This window comes from Balaenoptera ricei, chromosome 13, assembly GCF_028023285.1.
Source record: "Balaenoptera ricei isolate mBalRic1 chromosome 13, mBalRic1.hap2, whole genome shotgun sequence".
Taxonomy (NCBI): domain Eukaryota; kingdom Metazoa; phylum Chordata; class Mammalia; order Artiodactyla; family Balaenopteridae; genus Balaenoptera; species Balaenoptera ricei.
The window spans coordinates 52,764,393-52,784,798 of record NC_082651.1 but is presented as its reverse complement, the minus strand read 5'-3'; the positions used below and the strand labels follow the sequence as shown (position 1 = coordinate 52,784,798).

The following is a 20,406-nucleotide window of genomic DNA, read 5'->3' as shown; positions in this document are numbered from 1 at the left end:
CTCAACTCCTGTCTACAGGAATTCAGCCCTCTGGCCGGCTGCACAGCAGGCGCCAGGGTGATTAGGGAGAAGGAGAGATGCGGAAAGGATGAGGCTGAAATGTACTGATCTTTGAGCACATATGAGAGGCTTTCCAACCATGGAAAAGAACTATAGAGGCCATGCAAGGTGCATCCATGAACTGGTAACCAAATGGCATGTAACCCAGAAAAATGCTGCCTCACTCTGCATGATCTGACAACTGTCATTCAATTCCTTGAAAATGCATTAGTTTGTCAAGTACCTTTATATTTAGAAGGTGATAAAATCTGAGTGGTCTGAGTTTGTTGCTCTAGTACCAGTTGTTGGGATATTATGTGTAGATTAGAGAAAAAATTTCTGTTCCTAAATGGCAAGCATCCTGCTAGACACCTTGTTTATGCTATTTTCTGTGGTCTGCACCACAGCCCCTTAGCCTTACATAGAGCAAAGGGGTGTGGGGTTATTTCCTTCACATTTGAGGGTACTGAGGTCTGAGCAGTTAAGTCAATGCCCAAGCTCACAGCTAGGAGGTGGTAGAGTGGTGTTCAAATACGGTTCTGATGCCTAAAATCTCTTGTTATTCCTGGGCTAATCTTTCTCCTAGAGAGAGGGAGACAGAAAGAGAGGTAGAGGTAGAGATAGAGGGATAGAGGGAGAGAGAAAGAAACAAGGAGGAGAGGAGGGAGGAAAAGAAGGAGAAAGAGATTGAGAGAGAGAGAGAGAGTGAGTAGAAAGAGAATTTGAGTCTTCTCATGAAAGAAGAGGGAAGGTAAGTGCGATCTAAAATATTCCTGTATTTTTTCACACGTCCGCTCCAAACTTGAGACTGGGGGCTCTGTCTTTACATCCCCAAGAATCACGTGTAAACCACTTCTATTTGCTCTTGAGAACGAAAGGAAGGAACTTAAGGTTACATGGCTTCTGGTCATTGCCTTTCTCAGAAGATTTATCAGGGAACAGAGTCTGTGAAGCCCCGTGCCTCTGGATTATGCTGTTTTGACCCAGACAGGGTTAGGCGTAAATTAAATCTCGATCCTTTCCTAGCTGTTATGTCCTAGAGGAAGCCATTTAATCTATTTGAGTGTCCAATTATTATTATTATTGTTATTATTAATATTATTATCCTTAATAGACTCAATTGTAAAACTTCATGAAGCACAGTAAATTCTCCCAGGTCTCTGGTCAAAATGCAAATGTGTATAGTCCAGACCATAAACCAGGCAGAATCCAATCCTCCTGTGTCATTATCCACCCAGCATAAAAGCAGTGCACTGATTGGCTGGGCCCAAGACACTGAGCATAAAACCAAAGCCAGGAGTGGCAGCGATTAGCCTCTAGCACTGTGATTGCGTGCAACTTGACGATGCATTCGATTATAATCATAGTAATTTCCTCGCCTTACATTTGTCCTGGCCTGTGCAGTGAACAAGAATTTTTACTTCAGTGCCTTCCCATGAGTCCCATAATTACCCCAAGAGATAAACGATACTTTTATTGACATTTTACAGATGTGGAAACTGAGTTTCAACAATTTGGAATGATCTGCCCAGTGCCACCAATAACTAATAGAACAGGAATGGAACTCAAGTTTTCAGCTTCTCATGGTACTCCTTTAGGGACTGAAATTTTGAATATTGAATCTTAAGCTGAGATGTTTCAAAAAGAGAATGGAATATTTTCTACCAAATTATTCGGCCGGTGTAAGATACCGGAGAACACCATGATTTATGTAGGCTCTGAATCCACAAGGTAAGTTGACTGATTTTTATCTTTAAAACTGTTTCATCTTAAATTAAAAATTAAATTATTAATTTAAAATTTAAAAATCTTTTTAAAAATTACACAATTAAAACAACACTAATACCACTTACGTTTATTACATAGGGCGTGGATTCCAACCATAGCATACTTGTCCTGAAAGCAAAGGCTAGCTTTTCAGGATTTTGCCCAGGGCCCTGGCATCCACTGGGGAGATGTCAGTCTACTGTTAGCTTCTGTGCAGTGACCTATCATGACAAAAAAGGCATTTCACACAGCCCAAACAACTGACAAAACAGCTCTCCTTTCAGGGAATACCTAATATTTTCTGATAAGCAGCTTATGCTAGTTTTCTTAGCAAGTAGCCCGGAAGCTTTTCTGTCTGTGGCATTTCGAGATGTGATAAGTTGAAGGGAAGCCCTCTGACCATGCCAGAGTCAGGCAGGCCCTTTTTCGTTCGGGGGACAGCTCTTTGGAAAGATGTAAACATGTGGCAATTTGAAAATGATATAAAGTAATTGATCACAGAGACAGCCCAGAGCATGCATTGTTAACAGAAACACATGTCCCTGTTTATGGAGTTGTAAACACAGGAGTGTGTATTTATTGTTGGAGGTGGAGGCCGAAGCCTGGGGCAAGATTAGGTCCAAGCCTTGTCACTTTTGCACATGGCCATGCATAAAAGCAATGCACTTATTTTAGTAGCAGCAGTTTCCATTGGGTGTTCAAAGAACAAGGAACAAGGTTGCTAGAGGGTCCCATTCCGCAGGGTCTCCACCAAGCCACTCTCCTTCCAGAACTGAAAAAAGTGAGATGCATTGAGCAGAGCTTGCCTGTGGGTGCTTGCTGTTGTGAAAACCTAGGGTTATGCTGTCAGACCACTCAAAGACAAGGGGTCATGGTCTCTAGCCCCTCTCTAATTATACACCTAAGAAAACTTAAGTAGGTACCTTATCTCCCCTCATGTCTGAGTACCAAGGGCTTGGTCAGGCTCTGGTAAACAACGAAGAAAATTCTTTGGGGAGATTTCCAAGTGGTTTACAGCCTTTGCATTGCAAAGAACACTATTGTGCCTATAGAGTTTGCTTTCATAAATTTGGTTGCAGGCTATTTTGAGGGAAAATGCATCCCATCTTCCCTTTACCTTGCAGGTATTTGGTAGCTATTAGACCACATTTTAAAATGAATTGTGTGCACTGATATTAAAGAAGGTTAGCCTCTCTGAGCTGCCACCAGTGACATATGACTACAGTGACAGACAGTCAGCGGTATTCAAAATGAATTAATCAGAAAACACAGCCTACTTCAATGTGACGTTTAGAGGGAGGAGGAATAGCTACTTATTTACCAAAGGGATGTCACTGAACCATCTTTCTATCTGGAAATAGCCTATGGCTACATAATCCTTTCAAACCAGCAGTGGAGCGATAAACTACACTCAGAGCCAGGTGTTTTAGGCCAGTTCCCTCTTGTTCTCTTCTCTTATTCCTTAAGCTGGCCTTGGTTATTTAATTTTGGGCAAGGTCACAAGATGAAGTGAGGGTTTTGGGAACCTTCCACAGGGACTGTGGGGACACAGAGATCCTTTGGAGATGGAGGCATTTCCTCTGATCATTCTCAAAAGTGAACACACATAATGTCTCAGCAGCCTGGAAGGAAGGAAATACGGTAATAACGGTGATAGTGCTACCTTAATTTTACAAATGTGTAATGCTAATTATGTAAACAGTCGAGAACTTTGAAATCTCTTCATCATGTGTGTCCTACAATGGAAATATTATGCAGTCTAACTCGACATAATACAGTAATAATGTTATTTCACGCAGGTTAGTTGACAAGCATGGGCCAATACTGTCTATCAAACAAAACTGTAGTGCCAGATAATATCTTGGCTATAAGTAGAAGAAGAGCAACTCAGAGTCTGTTTATGTATTAATCAAGGCATCAGACTCAGGCCACTCCTGCAGGTATGTCCTTTACTAAAAATTATGAAAATCTTCTGGACACCAGGTGTCTTAGTCAGCTCGAACTGCCATAACAAAATACCACAGACTGGGTGGCTTAAACAACAGAAATTTATTTCGTCTAGTTCTGGAAGCTGGAAGTCTGAGATCAGGCTGCCCGCAGGACCATGTTCTGATGAGAGCTCTCTTCCTGGTTTGTAGATGGCCGCCTTCTTGCTAGGTCCTCATGTGGCAGAGAGAGGGTGTGAGAGAGAGCAAGCCCTCTGATGTCTCTTTTTATAAAGACACTGATTCCATCATGAGGATTCTACTCATGACCTCATCTCAATCTAAGAATTATTTATAGAGCTGGATATTTGATGCTCATACCGTCCCCCACCTCACCCCTCCTTTGCTCATGAAACTTTTATTTCAGCTTCAAGTATATTTTAATGAGTTCTTGGAGTTGGTTCTGTTTTTTGATAAGAGTTTAGGAAATCATCTTGCTATAACTCCCCAAATAGTATATGCCCTTCACACTTAGATAAGTGAGATGGATACTACACAAGTTTGTCATGAAGAGAAGCCAGCTACTTTGCACCCAGGTACAGTTAGACTTGGTGAAGGCTCATGGAATGATTATGACACTTGTCCCAAAGACAAGGACTGTGCTTCTAGAACAGATCCGAAATAACATGTGCATTTTCATTAAAAGTCGCTGGAAACTCCTCCTTTCTACTTAATACTTAACAGACTCATTGTTTTTAACATTCCATAATAGTCGCAGTTGGTAAAAGTATTCAAGTCTCAGTGCCAGAAAGGTCTAGGGTTCCAGTTTGAAACCAAACTTATAGTAGCGATATCTTTTAGATTCCTGAGAGCAACACCAGTGATTTTCTTCATGCAGTAAGGAGTATTTCAGATGAGTTGTGGAACTAGAAATGCCTGCAGCCCTTAGGTGATACATGTCTAGATGAAAATCAAAGGTGAAATTCTTTTTTTTTTTTTTTTTTTAATTTAAGAAGCAGTTAAAAACCTGAGGAGTTTATACCACTGAAGAAAGAGATTATTGAGTAATTACCAGCCAGAACTGACATCTTAAGAGCTCGGTGAAACTTAGAGGCTGAGTCTACATAGCATAAAGTGAAGAGAATATTTGGTAATTATTATTTAATTTGAGCAATCTTTGCTAAGAGGTCCTTTTACAATTAATTAGGCTTCATTTAAACACAATTTCATAAGTGGACCCCCAAGTATCACCTCAGGAGAAAAATGCAGTACCAGTAATGTTACTACATCAAGAAATATCATAATGGAATCTCTGACATGGCACAAATAATTATCCATAACCAAAACAAAGCAATTCTTAATGTCCAGAGTATCAGTCCTATATTTCTCTCTCCCTCTCCCTCTCCCTCCCCCCACTCCCTCTCTCAAAAGAAAGATAGAAAATTTTCCAAGACCTATACAGAAAAAGTGACTTAGTAAAATGTTTCAAATAATGTAGATTAATTTTGCTGTGTGACTTGAACTTAGAAAATGCTGTTAAGTAAACTTCTCAAGGATTCATCAAGGAGTTTTTCTGCAAGATTGTGGTACAAAGAAGACCTGGTTTGGAGGTGATGCCAGATGGGAACATAATGTACACTTATATCAACAATTCTCTTTGTATATTTTAATTCAGTTCAGTTTATTTCAACTACTTGTAAGGTACACATGTAGGTGACACCTGTGCTGACACAGACACTGTGCTTTCTAGGTAATGACCTTCTGCTTTACAGATAGGAACCAAATCTTAATAGACTTTGTATCCCTGGAGCTCAGCAATAATATTCAAGTGTAAACGTGTGTAGTTTGTTCAGGGAACACAGTATAGACTAGGACTGGACATTAGTGTTAGTGTAATAGGACAAGGCACCCAATGATAGAGGGTCTTGAATACAGTCAAGAGAGTCTTAGACAATAATGATACAGAAACCAGAGAATGATCCTATGATAAAGACTTCAGTCCAAATAATACCCATGCCATTATCCAGTGCAATTTGTCCAGTTGGCAATTTTGTATATGTAAAGAGTGAGATAGTAAATATTTTCTGCTTTGTTGTCTCTGTTACAGCTACTCAACTCTGCAGCCATTGTAGCAAGGAAAGCAGCCACATACAATACGTAAGCAAGTGGACTAGGCTAGATTTAGCCCGTGGGCCCTAGTTTGGTGACTTCTGATCTGGTTCAATGCTTGCTGTTTTTCAAATCTTCTGACAAAAGACCATTTGGCTGAAGTCTTCGGAATGGCGAGAGCAGTCCTTAATGAATAGTGTTATTGGTGTTTTTGATCACACATACTATATATGGATCAAGAAAAAATAAATGACAATATAACTCAGAATTCACTGCCTATATTTGTAATGTTCAAGTTGAATTATAGGAATATGGATTGCGTGGTGAGTAAATACTGCAATGATCCTACCAAAAATAATGTTCAAACAAAAAAAAAAATTGAATTTCAGTGACTCAGGGAGACTAATTTAAAGTCAAAATATCAAGAGACCACTCAATTCTCCTGAGAGTTCTCCATCCACTTCCAGATGACAGCACCAAGACAAAGACAAGCTGAGTTGGTTGATCCACGCCAAGTTTCCTCACACGTGAAGACTTGAGTCACGTGAGGTGCCTGGTCAGAATCTAAGCTGAGCCTGCTGCCATCTTTGTTGGCCATGAAGAAGTGTAAACCCCGGACTGTATCCAGCTTCGGAAGCAATTCAACTACTGGCAAGAGTTTTTCGGAAAGCAGTTGTGGCCCTCAGAGTCAGTTGTAAACAAACATCTGGAACTTCCACCTGCTTCCAAATACCATTACAAGACTTCGTCACATTTGAAAAGACAGTGATGATGATAATAATGACCCAGCAGGAAACTGGCCGTGACCCTTTGGGTGAGTGAAGATTGGGTGACAGTTCCTTTGCTTCTTCTCCTCCACTGGCTCCCTTCTGCCCAGGTGTGATTTTTCTCTCTGTAGTGGTTTTTGAGTATTTGAATGGTAGGTCACACAACTTCAAGGCTGTTATTTTCAAGTTTTAATAATGTTTGGCAACTCACTTCCTGTTTCTCAGCTGACAACCTTGCCAAAAGCATTCCTTGTCAGGTACTAATTTGGCTGACATGACGACCACTTGATCTAAATTTTTGGTGTGTAATTATGACTCAGAAGTGAGTAATTTTTTGATATCCAGTGGCAGTCAGAAAGGTGGGTATTTTACTACCCACTCATTAGAGATTCTCCAGTAGTGAAATGTCCTGAATTTTGATCTGTTTGCAGACAGAAGAAAAATCTGACTGCTCAAATGAAAAGCAACTTCCTGCTTATTTTGGCAGCACTTACAGGGTGTATTGAAGTTTTTTATTATAAACTCGCTCCAGTGTTTCATCGTACCTGCAATATTAATTTTGTATTGACCAAAGTCTTTTAAAATGACTTCTTTTTTTAAGTTACAGAGATCTTACATTTAACTTAGAAAATAGTTGAAGATTTTTCAGTTATTAAGGATTTAAGAAATACTAGATGTCCTCTGGAATAAATCTTAGTACTTGAGAATAAAGAGCATCAGTCTTTCTCTGAAAGTGCCAGTCTTTTTTATGTAATTCTTTTCGGTGGATACCTTTGGGGTTTATACAATTGTTCATTTTATTTTCCTACCAGAAGAAATAACTAGAGGTATTTTTGGTGAGAAATGAAACTGATCACTGAACCTTGAAGCACGCTCATGTACCCATTTATTGGAAGCAGTACAATAAAAACTAAAATTTGTGTTTTTTTGAAATTTTTGTTTCTACTTTTAGTGGCAGATATCAACGTGTTCCTTAACTGCAAACAGAAAGTTGAACTAACATTACATATGCTCACAGATTCTTTTTTTCCTTTCATAATATCCTATGATTAAATCACAACTTTTTGCTACCGTTAGCCAAATACATAATATAGAATTACCTCTTTATAATAGTTTCATTATTCAGGATTCTGTGCCCAAAGATCCAGTTTAAAAGTGAAAAGTAATTATTTAATTGATTTAAATAAATTATTTTTAAAATATTGAATTGAATAATTCTGTATTCGTTTCCTGTGGCTGCTGAAACAAATTGGCACACTCTGAGTGGATTAAAGCAACATAAATTTATGGTATCATAGTTCTGGAGGCCAAAAGTCCAGAGTCTACGTTACTGGACCTAAATCAAGATGTCAGCAGGGCTATGCTCCCTCTGGAAGCTCTGGGGAAAAACCCATTCACTATGCCTTTCAGCTTCTTGTGGTTGCCAGCATTCCTTGACTTGGGGCTGCATCACTCCAATTTCTGCCTCCATTGTCAGACTGACTCTTCCTCGTGTGTGTGTGTGTGTGTGTGTGTGTGTGTGTGTGTGTGTGTGATCTCCTTCTGCCTCCTTCTTACAAGAATACATGCGATTGCCTTTAGGGTTCACCTGGATAATCCAGGGTAATCTCCCTATCTCATAAAGACCCTTAACTAACATATCTGCAAAGCCCATCCCTCCTTAGTTGAAGAGTCTGCAGCTAAAAATACCATGGTGGAGTTTCATCATTACAGTTCCATCTTAGGGTTCTATAGGGCATGGACTGCAAGTAGTAAAGAAAATGACTCATTTGAGAAACTTTAGTTCTTCTCAATAACTCATGTAAGACTTGTACTTCTACCTACCTATTTCTGAAGGGGTTTGAGGCAATTAATCAAAAAGCATAAGCAATAAGGAAATATTAGATATTTAGAGGTGACAATAGCAACTTATATTTCATACTATACAAATATTTTTCGTAGTACCTTAAGCATCGTAACAAAACCAAACCTCTATGAGTTAGATGCTGGTATATCCATTGTGAACATGAACAGTTTGATGTACAGAGAGGTCAAAAACACACAGCTGGAGAACGGCAAAGTGAGATTCAAACCCAGGAATCTGGTTTTAGAACCCAAGGTTCTAAGCCAATGCTGCAATCTACCTGCCAAGCTTATCCCCTTCTACAGCTTCTATCCAAATCTTCCATTAGTTAGGAACTTCCCTCTACCTGCTCCTGCCTTTAAATCCGTACTTATTTTCAGAGCATACTTTACACTTTCCTTTCTTTAACAGTTTCTGCTGTTCTCAACTGGGAGTGAGTTTTATTTTCTCCAAACCCCTGCAAAGATTGTGCTTCAATTAGCGGGTAGATGATATTCTGTCTTTTATGGTATATATACTATATAAAAAGTATATATACTATATTCAATAAGTGTCTGTGGTCAGTTGAAAAATGTACCCCCCACCCAGACATCCATGTCTTATTCCCTGGATCCTGTGAGTTATCTTGTATGACAAAAGAAAAAAAAAGAAAAAGAAAAAGAAATAGAAAAAAAAAGGCTTGACATGGCTGGATTCTCTAATTACTTAGGGTCTCACTGAGCTGAATCGAGGTGTCAGTTATGATCTGGGGTTAGGGGTCCTCTTCCAAGCTTACTGGTTGTTGGGAGAAATAATTTTCTGAGTTTGTTAACTGGGATCCCCATTTTCCTTTTCCTTGCTGGCCGCTCTTAGCTCCTAGAGGCACTCTTTGTAGTTATGTAAGAAATTAGACGGTGAAAAATGAATTTGCTGTTCTGCGGCATATGCGTATTTTAAATTGTGACCAGTGCTGCAAAATTGATCTCCAAAGTTTCTACAACAATTTTAACTCCCACCAGCAGTGTAGAGGAATCCCCATTTCCACATACCCTCACCAACCCTTGATACTAATCAAAGTTTTTATTTGTATTTTTTTCAATTTTATGTGTGAATATGATATCTTACTATGGTTTAGGGATTATTCATTGGTAAAATAGAGTTTGGAGAGTTTTAAAAATATTTGGATTCCAAGTAACTTACAAGGTACTGGACTACACATTCTCTGCAGTGTGACAACTTGTGGACTTTATCTAAAGTGGTTCGATTTCCTGAATACTAACCTCTTTACTCTTCCTTTAGGGTCTAAGAAACATCCGTTTCTCTTGATATTCTTTTTTATGTCTTTGGGTCTTCTATGAAGTCATCAACATCTTGGAAAGTCTTAACCAGGTAATAGGAAGAAAGAGAGCAGTGGGGAATGATAAATTAGAAATGTTAATAACAAAATACATCATACTGCCCTCTGCCCAGATGAATCTGATAATATTAGTCATCAGCTGTGCTCATGTGCATGTACAAGGGGTTTTGTAAACAGACCTATAGGAGCAAGTCCAGAGCCATCGGTTAAAACTCATAGAGTGAGAAGAACTCTCTCTTTTTAATATGCATCAAAGGCAGCATTGGCTGGTCCAATACGAACATATCTTTTGCTATCTTCTACTGGTAAAACTCTTTCAGTGAATATGGAATTAACAGGGAAAATATTGATTTTGGTTGTTAATTTGCTTTCAAAACTTGAGCTCCTGCAATCTTGGTAGAGTAAGTCTAAGACGTATCTGTTTATCCATTTATTCCTATTAAAATGACACTTCTAGAAAATATTATCTGGTATTAATCTGGTGAATAGTGTTATAAATGTCAAAGTTTATGTTTATTATAGTTATTAAACTGGTCCTGATATCTCATAAAAATAAAATAAATGGCAGGGTTAGAAATTGAATACTTTGTATAATTCTTCAAATCTTTAATATTCTGTTTATTAAGTTTTTATTGAAATACAATACATGGAGGATGGAGTGAGTGAATGGAGTTTCAGAGCTACACAGCAGTCCTAGGAGAAAAATAGCCATGCTTCTATTTCTTTTATGAACATCTCTTAGACTCCTGAAGTCTCTACAGTCCTAGAAATTTGCTTTTCAGAGCTAGTAGAGAGAAGGCACCTTTTCCTTTAGTAAGTGCTTTTGCTGAAGAAAAAGGGCAGACTTAGAGACTTTGTACTCATCCAGGGCTGATTGCATTTACCATTGTCAGCTTTACATAGGGACAGAAACAACCTCTGCAGTGGAAGCAGAGGAGCAAGGAAACGAACAGTCTAATGGAGACTTAGAGAAGCACATAGGCAGAGACACTCTCTCTGGGAATTCTTGGGGGAAAAATAACACCGACTTTTACAGCATTATCTCTTCACTTAATAATAATAGTGCCGAGCATAGGCTATGCCTCTTGCCATGCACCATCTGGGGACAGGGAGTAGCTAAATTGAAATTAGGGCCTGAAGGAGAAAATTCATGGAAGGCCAGTTGAATGGAAGTCTAGATTGTGCATGGGAAATAATGAAAGAGCAGCCTTGTTGCTCAAACTTGGGGGTAACTTTCACTGTCAGGGAATCAAGCTCTTTTGTGAATCCCTTAACTTTCTTGCATCTGCTTTCACAACTGGACAGTGAGAATATCAATGATTTTTTAAAAAAATTTCCCTGGCATATTAAAGTAAAGAAACTAATTATGATGAAGCACTTTGAGAATATCCAAAGTAAATCAAGATATTATTAGCGCAATACTAAAGTATTTTATATGCGCCTCAAATCTGAATGGTCACATTTCGTGTTTCTCTCTAATCTACATGTCAACTCTGACCTTGACAGAGGACTAAAAAGAAGAGTAGGTACAGCAGGTAATTGCCTTCATAGGATAGATTGAGAAATTCTAGAAATACCTCCCGTGCCTGTGACTGGGTATAGAGATTACAGAGTCATTTCTATAGGAAAAGTAATTGAAACCATAAGAAAAAAAAATTTTTCTAAGGGAAAGAACACGAAGCTGGGGCAGTTAAAGATAGACCGAGAGTCTTCAAGCAGTCGGCAAATTGTTTTCGTGTAAAGGGCTGGACAGTAAATATTTTAGGCTCACCAACCATACAGTCTCTGTAGCAAGTACACTATTCTGCCTTTGTAGCAATAAAGCAGCCGTAGACAATGCAGAAACAAAGGAATGTGGTTGTGTTCTAATAAACTTTATTTGCCAAAACAGGAGGCAAGTAGGACTTGGCACATGGGCCCTACTTTGATGACTCCTGCTCTAGAGGGTAAGCCTTTTGAGGACAAGGGCTCTGTTTTCATCATTGTGTGTCCCCAGTAACCCAGGCGACTTATACATAGTAGAGGCATAGCTAAGATTTGTTGATTGAATATTATATTATTACTTTTCTTTGTTTACTCATGCAAATTAAATTTTGTGCACAGATGCTGCTTCCATGCATTTTTCGTGGGGTGCGTAAAATGCAACAGGCACTGGGATATCTTACCTTCCAGCTGTAACTGTTTTCCTTCTTGGCCTTGTCCTTTTCTAACTTCAACTTATTTATTCTTTTCTAGCTGCTTCTGTGTAGTTGCTTATTTTGGCTGTCAGAAACTGGTCAGAAGGGATTGAAAGCAGTATAAACATATGTGAGAAAATAAACAAGGAGCATTTTTATGAATTTGCACTTTTGATGTATTTATTTTACTGAAATATATCCTTTAGGTGAGACATGATTTCCTAAAGAGCATTCTATATAATACCAATTCTGCAAGATGTTCCTTGAAAAAAGGTTTCTTAGTCAAAACAGCTTGGGAAACAGTATATTGTCTATTGGAGAGTCTATCACCAAAGGCACCAGGTTCTACCGTAAAGAATCAAAGAATCCTGAGAATGTGTGTTTGACCTGCTCATGCAATGGCCTCCGTGCAAACACTAGCAAATGTCATTTGGTGCTGGATCTCAGCAGGTGTGCCGGCCCCTGTTCTCTCAGAGCCCTGTGGAGATGTGAGAGCGCTGTGCTGGGGCAGGGCACAGCTGGATATTCTGAGGGGCCGTCTTCCTGTAAAGGCATCTGCCACCCTGTTGCTCTCCCTTTATATGATGTAAGCATGAGAACAGTCTTCAATGAAGAGAGCTGGGCTCAGACATCTAGCGGTCTGAACTTGGACACCAGCCATTTGGGGGACTGCTGGAAATTCTAGTTGCCTGGTATCTGGAGACTTCAGGAGCTTTTGGGAAATTGTGTCTCAGGGCAACCCCCACTGCTGGGAGGAGAAGGAGCTTCTGAACTTATGAGGAGTTATGGCTGCCCCTGTGGAGAGAGCTGGAGCGACCGTCCCTGCGAGCTCCTTTTTAAGCATTGCAGATAAATGCAGTTTTCCAGTTGTATTTGGCCATGGAAATCCACCCTGCTCCCTTTATACATGTGTGTACGTATCTTGTTTTGCAAACTACCAATTAATAACACATGGAACCAGTGCTTCATGCAGCATGCTTCGCATACATTCTATTAACTATTGTGATAGAACGACTTTTTACGTGGCCCAAATGTTCACACCTCCCTGTATCCACGCCCTTTGTAATGTGACTCTGTGGTTTCTCCCAGTGAAAAACAAAGTCTCTTTCTTCTACCCTTGAATCAGGTCTAATGCTGTGAGTTACTTTTGCTGATGGAATTCAGGGGAGGTAAAGATGTGCCAGAGCTGAGGCTAAACCTCAAGAGGACTTGAACTTCCACTCATTCTCTTGGATCCCTGTGGAAGAGCTTGGGCTAGCCTGCTGGGTGCTGATGATGGAGCAGTCACCCCTGTTGTCCTAGTCAAAAATCAGCCAACCGGCAAACAAAAGAATGAGGTCGTCCTAGACCAGCCAACCCTCAGCTGACCCCTAAATCCATGAGAGATCCCAGCCCTGACCAGCAGAGCTGACCACCCAACCCACAGCTGATGAGAGGAAGCCCAGCAGAGACCAGAACCACCCAGCTGACCTGTAGATTTGCGAGCAGTAATAAGTGCTTAGTGTTTTAAGACGTTGAGTTTGGGGTTCTGGCAGCTCTGGGCTCTTACTGTGTTGCAGTAATTGCCACTGACACAGCTACTAATTTGTGGCTTTTTTATATCCCATTTCTCATCCATGAAATTAAGGCTAAGCAGTGACTTTATTGCAAGAGAAAATTGGATCATACACATAAAAAAGATAATCAATGAAGGGTATCACACCAAGAATACATGTGTTAACAAAGGATTATTGTAGATGTATTGGTTTCACTCAACATGGACAACCTTGTACAGTCATAGACCAATGATATAAAATTAGTGTGAGATCGCGCGTGTGTAGGGGGAATCTCAGTGGTATAGAAGAGCAAATACAGGGAGATATTTTTCTGATTCTCTACCATAGAGCCTCCCCTACTGACTGTATCCACCAGGTATCAGATGAAATACACCTGCAATCAGAAGACATTTCTGGAGATTTCTTTCCATCCTGAATTTTTTTGATAACCTGTTTTTTTCTGGAAATAATAATGAGTAATAGTGCAGAAATTTTTTTTTGTTTTTTGTTTTTTTTTTGCTTAGGATTTAAGTTTAGAAAGTAGAAGAATCTTCTCAAATAACTAGGAAGATAAAAACAGTAAAATGACACCGAAGTACCCCCCTTCCCCCGCCCCAAGTTTCTGTCCAAGGGGAAAATATTGAAGCACAGAGGTCTCTCTCCTCTCAAAAAAGCATTCATGGGTAAACAAATTGGTGCCATCTTCCCCCTGCCCTGAGAAACTGTGAGTGCAGCGTGGGGAGAAAGGATCTGTTTTCCAGGGCAACAAAACAACTGCTGAGCTGCTCACAGAAATCAGGGGCTCGCTGGACCAGTGGAATTCCCACACCACACACTAGAGGCACTTAACTAGTGCCGTTTGTTGGGATGCAGCCAGCTAATTGAATTTAAATTAATGATGTACATTTCTTTTAGTTTAAGTTGTTAAACTGTATTTTCATGTTTGATAGTCATTTGCTAAATCTTGGGAAAACATTGCATGTATAATAAAATGCTTGAATCCCCTGTAGCATTAAAAAAAGTCTAACCAGTTATATATGATTTAGTCATTCGAAACACATCTGTATTTTAAAGAAACATTAGTATAATCAGAAGAGGGGGGGCTTCCCTGGTGGCGCAGTGGTTGAGAATCTGCCTGCCAATGCAGGGGACACGGGTTCGAGCCCTGGTCTGGGAAGATCCCACATGCCGCGGAGCAAATGGGCCCGTGAGCCACAATTGCTGAGCCTGCGCGTCTGGAGCCTGTGCTCCGCAACAAGAGGGGCCACGATGGTGAGAGGCCCGCGCACCGCGATGAAGAGTGGCCCCCGCTCGCCACAACTAGAGCAAGCCCTCGCACAGAAACGAAGACCCAACACAGCCATAAATAAATAAATAAATAAAATTTAAAAAAAAAAAAAAAAAAAAAAAAAAAAGAAGAGGGACTGGGTTATTGATTTGAATTCCGTTTCAGATATTATTTAAGAAGACAATGTCAGAAACAAAAGATATACTTCTGTTTTTCTCAAAATGGAGAGACTTTGGTTCACTTCTTTCAAAACGAAAAATAAGAGATGTTGAGAAATAATTTTTCATGACATAATAATTCTATTTTTTTTCATTTAATCAGACAATTCTTTTTTCTTTTCTTTAGCTCCCTGAACCCTAACAGCAGAGGTAAAAAATAATTTACTCCTAGCTAACTAATTTGAAAAACTAAATATGTAATCTTTTCATGGCATAAATGACTTAATTCTTTGCACTTTGCTAATTTGGAAAAAATGCATAAGTTTGCAAAAAATTAATGAAGAGCATTTAAAGCAGATTTCTTGAAGTTTTTCTCATTATGTATATCTACAGTAAATTCATCACAAAACAAACATAGGCAAGTTTGTTTTCAGTTGGGTTGGGTTTATATTGCATACGGGTATTTATAATCTTTATATATAATATTGTGATGGAAATGACACTGAGATAAGGGCCAGAAGACATGGATTCTGGTTCTATTTCAAGAACTTAGGAGACAGGAAAACTCCAGTCGGTTCCCTAACATCTCTGTTAGTTGGTTGCCTCATGTATTAAATGGTTATGCTAATATTAAGATGAAATATATAAAATCGGCTGCTTTTTGACTAACAAAAATGACAATTTTGTATGGCTAAAACTAATACTGTTCTGTCTTATACAGTTACTATACGAAATAAAAATGTTTTAAACATTTTGGAATACTACTAAATGTATGTAAATGTGAGATTTTTATTGTCCTAATATAAGTGTGTGTGTGTTCACACACAGGAAAACCATTTGGTGCAGCTGTAATAATACTTGATACAGAGGGCCACACATTGATTTGCCTGGGATGCGAAAAGGATTGAGGGGACTGAGTGGTATAAACCAACTTTTATAATTGCTCATTTCTTCTCCATTGAGATCTAAAATTTGGCCTTCACATTAAAAAAAAAAAAAAAAAAAAAAGTATGAGCTGGAGACTGAATAGCAAGCACAGGAATCATTGCCGACCTGCACATCTTTCTTGACCTAACAGGCACACACACTGATGATGAGCTGCCTTCTCTGTAGCCGTCATCTGGATGCACAGCATTCAAAATGTGGTCCAAATGTGTCTTTCCTTCAAAGACATTTAAGCACTAGATTCTGGCTCTAAAGCAAGCCATCTTGGGTATTCACAAGTAACCAAACAACGGTCTTATGTCATTCAATTCCCCTTGGGCCAGGCACAAACAGCTGGCCTCCTCTGCTCTCTACTGCTCTCTACATCTGCCCACATCCCCCACCCCACACCCTCCCTCCACAGCGTGCCCGGATGAACCCAGCACTTTCTCTGTCTTGCTTAGTTGTGCTAGCCGCAGTCCAGCCTCAGCTAGCTCTTTGAGTTGAGTTCCTGTGGAAGTAGCCAACCCATCCGCAGAGAAAGACTCAAAAAAAGGCGCCATGAAATGCAATGATGAGATCCCGGGGTCTCAGGAAGAGTAAACAAGTTATCTTCCTTTCTTGCGGCTTTCTAATTTACGATTGTGTTCTCTCGTGGGGCCCAACTTTACAGCCTGACCTCAGGTGTTGTGAACTATTGCACATTCTTATAATTTGTACTTAAACTGGTCTGTATGGGTTTCTGCCACCTACAAACATGGAGCTTGTGCTCAGGCTATGTGCCTGTCCCAGGGACACTGCTCTTGCACAGATCTTTGGCTTGTTTACAAGTCACTAGACACAATCCTACTCCTCACTTTAGATTTATCTCTTGCTATTTTATGTATGTTATATCAACATACACAGTTTTCTTTTTTTTTTTGGTGCGTTGGCCGGGAATCGAACCCATACACAGTTTTTTTAATGCAACTTATTTATCAGATTTATAGTCAAGTGACTTTTGTTCTTTAATCAAATCAAATTCACTCCAACTTTTGAAAGAAAAAGAAAGCATTTATGATCATTATCGTTATTCAAAGGGCTGTGCTATTATACTGGACAGTCCACATCCAAAGAGGATTTCCAAGAGCCTTTTACTAACTGTAGCATTGTTGGAATATTTGGATGGCCTCCTATGCTGCCTATTTTTAGGTAGCGACTCTCAATGGACACAATAAAGAAAAAGCCGCATTTCAGATTTGTACCTTAATAATGCATGCTTTATGATCACCCTACGATGATGTAATTATAGGTGGCATTAATACTTTCTCCACTATGAACCCCAAATCAGTGCTTTTTAATGATTGAGACTGACAATTGTGGCTCTCAGTAGCTTGAAACAAATAGACATAAACCAAAAGCCAAAAAAAAAAAAAAGGAAAATAAAACATTTTTTCCCAGTCTAGCTGCTTCCCAGCAGTGTAAGCAGAGCAAGAGGCAACAGTGGTTGTTCTTGAGTCTCTTTGGACAGAGCCTCTCACAGACCTATTTTCTGTAACCATGGCATGGATGGCCTTTTGTATTTCACAAGCAAGAGAAGTCCTTATGTTGTAGTCTCATTGAAGGACAAAAGTGACACTGCACTCTAGGAGATATTTCTTGTTTAAACAAGTAACAAGAAGATTATTTGCAGGGTAACAGCCAGGTTATGTACCCCATAAAAGTACGAATGATTTACAAATATTTAACAAGGAAAAAACTAATTATGCTGCTCCTGTCACAGAGAGGCCAGCCTCAGAAATGGTATAATCAATATGGGAATGTTAGCTGTAATACAGTCTGTCAGCTTTTTAACCAGCCAAAAAAAAAAAAAAAATCAAAAAGTCTATAAACAAAGTTGAGCCCTCTCCTCCAGCCCTGGATTTTATGTATCTGGTGGCATGCCTTTCACACGTAAGGTATCTGAACATCCGGATGTTATTTCCAGGGCCATTTGGGAGGGCCCATTTGGCCTGAGTTAAAATGGAATTCTAAGAAAACTGGGTGGCTTTACAATGGGTCGCTGTGCAGAAAATGTAACCTTTTTTCCTCTGGGCCCTAGTTAGTGTTTCTTAGAACATTTGTCCTTTTCCACCAAATTAACAGAAATTAGACTCTATGATGGGCTCAGGAAATTGTTTTCCTATGATGTGTGTGTGTATGAAGACATTCACATTGTTGTATACTTTGCATGGTATTATATATCTATATAAAGTTATTGATGCCGGTGTGTTTGTGGTATTTCAGGGTCCAGGGAAATTGCCTGGTAGAGAAACATCACTCTGAAATGCTATACAAAAAGTGGCTCTCAGAATAGTGTGAATAAGGGTGGAATCACGTAAGAGCCGTGAGCACACCTGAGTTCCGTTCCCAGCTCTGGCCAGCCACTTAGTATTTATGACCTTGGGCAAGACTGAAGTGCTACAAATCTTTCATCTGAGAAATGGAGCTAACAATGGGAGTTGTTTTACATGGTTACAGCAAAAAATGAAATAATATATGAAAAGCGTGTAAGACAATCTCTAGCACATAGTAAATACTCAATAAATATTAGCTGTTAGTATCACACCAAAGTCTTTACCATTTGTAACTCATGTCGTCTTAGCTTTGCTGGCTTCCGGTACAAACAGGTTTACAATCACAGTAACGGCCCAAATTTTGCTGGTATTTGCCTAACCTTTGGGAACTAAGTACCCTGCAAGAGGCACACATATGTCCGTCTCTCCCGGCCCCCCACCAATACTTCCTGGCATTCCTGGGTTGCTTCACACAAGCTCATGAATTGTCTCTTACTTTCCTTGTTGATGTTGGCTCAACTTAAAGCCCCTGACAGTGGTGCTTTGCCACCGTAGCTGCAGCCAAGATTGATAAGAACGTTGAGGCCAGTGCCAAGGGCCCTACTTCTCTCCTGCTGCGTCCAAAGTTATCAAACTGCCCCCTTCTATCCTCAGTACTTGGGAGCCCTCCAGTGAAAACGTGTCTCTCCCGCACTCCATGGCACATTGTATCACCAGAGCATTAAAACTGTTAGTGTAGTAGCCCCTTAGCTTACATTTCCTTCAAAAAAAAAAAAAAGAAAATTCAACCTTCGCCTATAGCACAGTCTACAAGGTACAGACATGCAAGCGTAAAGTCAAAATAGGAACCAATATCCAACGTAAATATGGTACTTTCCTCTCCATCTCAGGCTTTCTCCCAGGCAACAGTACAAAAGAGTACTTTCCCAGCCAATTTTCTCAGAAAATTGGTTCCTTGAGACCTTGAACAATATACCAGTTCTTCATACTTGTCCAGACACATCTGAATATCAGCTTAGGCTCAACTAAGTCTCCCTTTTTGTGTGATGTAAATGGCATTAAATTTTTCTATATCCCAACAGAATTTTACCCCGTAGTTTGGGGAACATGATTTGACCGACAGCAAATACGACCTATATAATGACTATGACAGCGTTCCCTGTGCTACTTGTTCAGAGATCGGAGCCCACTGTCACTTCTGCACATAAAGATCTCAGGGTTGGGCAGCCTCTGATTTGTGGCTTTGTTTCAGTAGTTTGGGTTGGTTACCACATTTTACATCGTAGTAACTTTATTGCTACTGTCACAACAAAGCAAAGCAGCTATTATCTCATCACAAACTAAAGCTACATTTCTAAACCATTGCATCTAACCAAACTACAGTGCTGTAACACCTAATTTAGAGTTTATTCCAATTGCATGGACATGAGAAGTATAAAATAAAAATTAAAAATATGTACGTATATCTGATTTCATTGGCTCATCTGGGCCAAGTGCTTTGAAGTTTGGGAGGATGGTTATAAAACAGCTGAGGTTCCATGTTGCCCATAAGACTTCTATTTAGAGCTGGGCAGCTGAGTACACACTGGGGCTGACTTAAAATTGTCCACGTGGTCGGCTGACATCACACTTGAGTTCTCACGCCTTTGTCCAGCCAAGCTAGAAACCTTCACCTCCAGGCTTGAGCAGAGCTGTGTTTCCTGAGCTATGGGCACTGCTGTGTAAGGGATTCTTAAAGTTCCCTGGAAGGTGAAGGATTCTCAAAGATAATCCAATTGGCCAACCGGTCAAGGGTTTGGAGGGATGACAGAAGAGAGCACAAGTATAAAGGCAGAAAGGCAAATTAGCTTCTTGATGCCCTTACAGAAGCACACGGGTACGTTACCATTGAAGAGTATGGCTCTGGTCAACGTTAGGGATGAACTACCCTAAAAATAAACAAAAAAAATGAAAGCCTGATTCCTTTTTTCCTCTCATTGTTTCGTGCACAAGGACATACAGATTCAGAATGGCCTAACCACTCCTCTCTAATCCAACATGAATCTTCCCTTCAAGAGCCAATCTCTTCCAAAAGAAAATGTGTAAGAAGTTCCTGACAAGGGGCTCAACATGGCTGTTGGTCCCTCCCCTGCCCCTCACCACATCAGCCTACTCAAGGGCCATATATCAGAGGGTAGCCTTGCACTCAGCAATCTGTGTGAAAGACATTTGGGAAATGGAATG

At 39.8% G+C, this 20,406-nt stretch overlaps 1 long non-coding RNA gene across 8 annotated transcripts in view; it reads left to right on the top strand.

The window, feature by feature from the left end:
* LOC132377184 (uncharacterized) overlaps positions 1-7,172 on the top strand; it is a 624,644-nt gene extending 617,472 nt beyond the window's left edge. For 7 of the 8 annotated variants that reach the window (XR_009506566.1, XR_009506568.1, XR_009506565.1 and 4 more), the window contains 3 exons: positions 1,530-1,770; positions 3,606-3,746; positions 5,839-7,172. This is a non-coding gene — a long non-coding RNA (uncharacterized LOC132377184). The remainder of the gene's footprint in view (positions 1-1,529; positions 1,771-3,605; positions 3,747-5,838) is intronic. The other variant, XR_009506564.1, reaches the window with a different exon arrangement.
* The last annotated feature ends 13,234 nt before the right edge of the window (positions 7,173-20,406 follow it).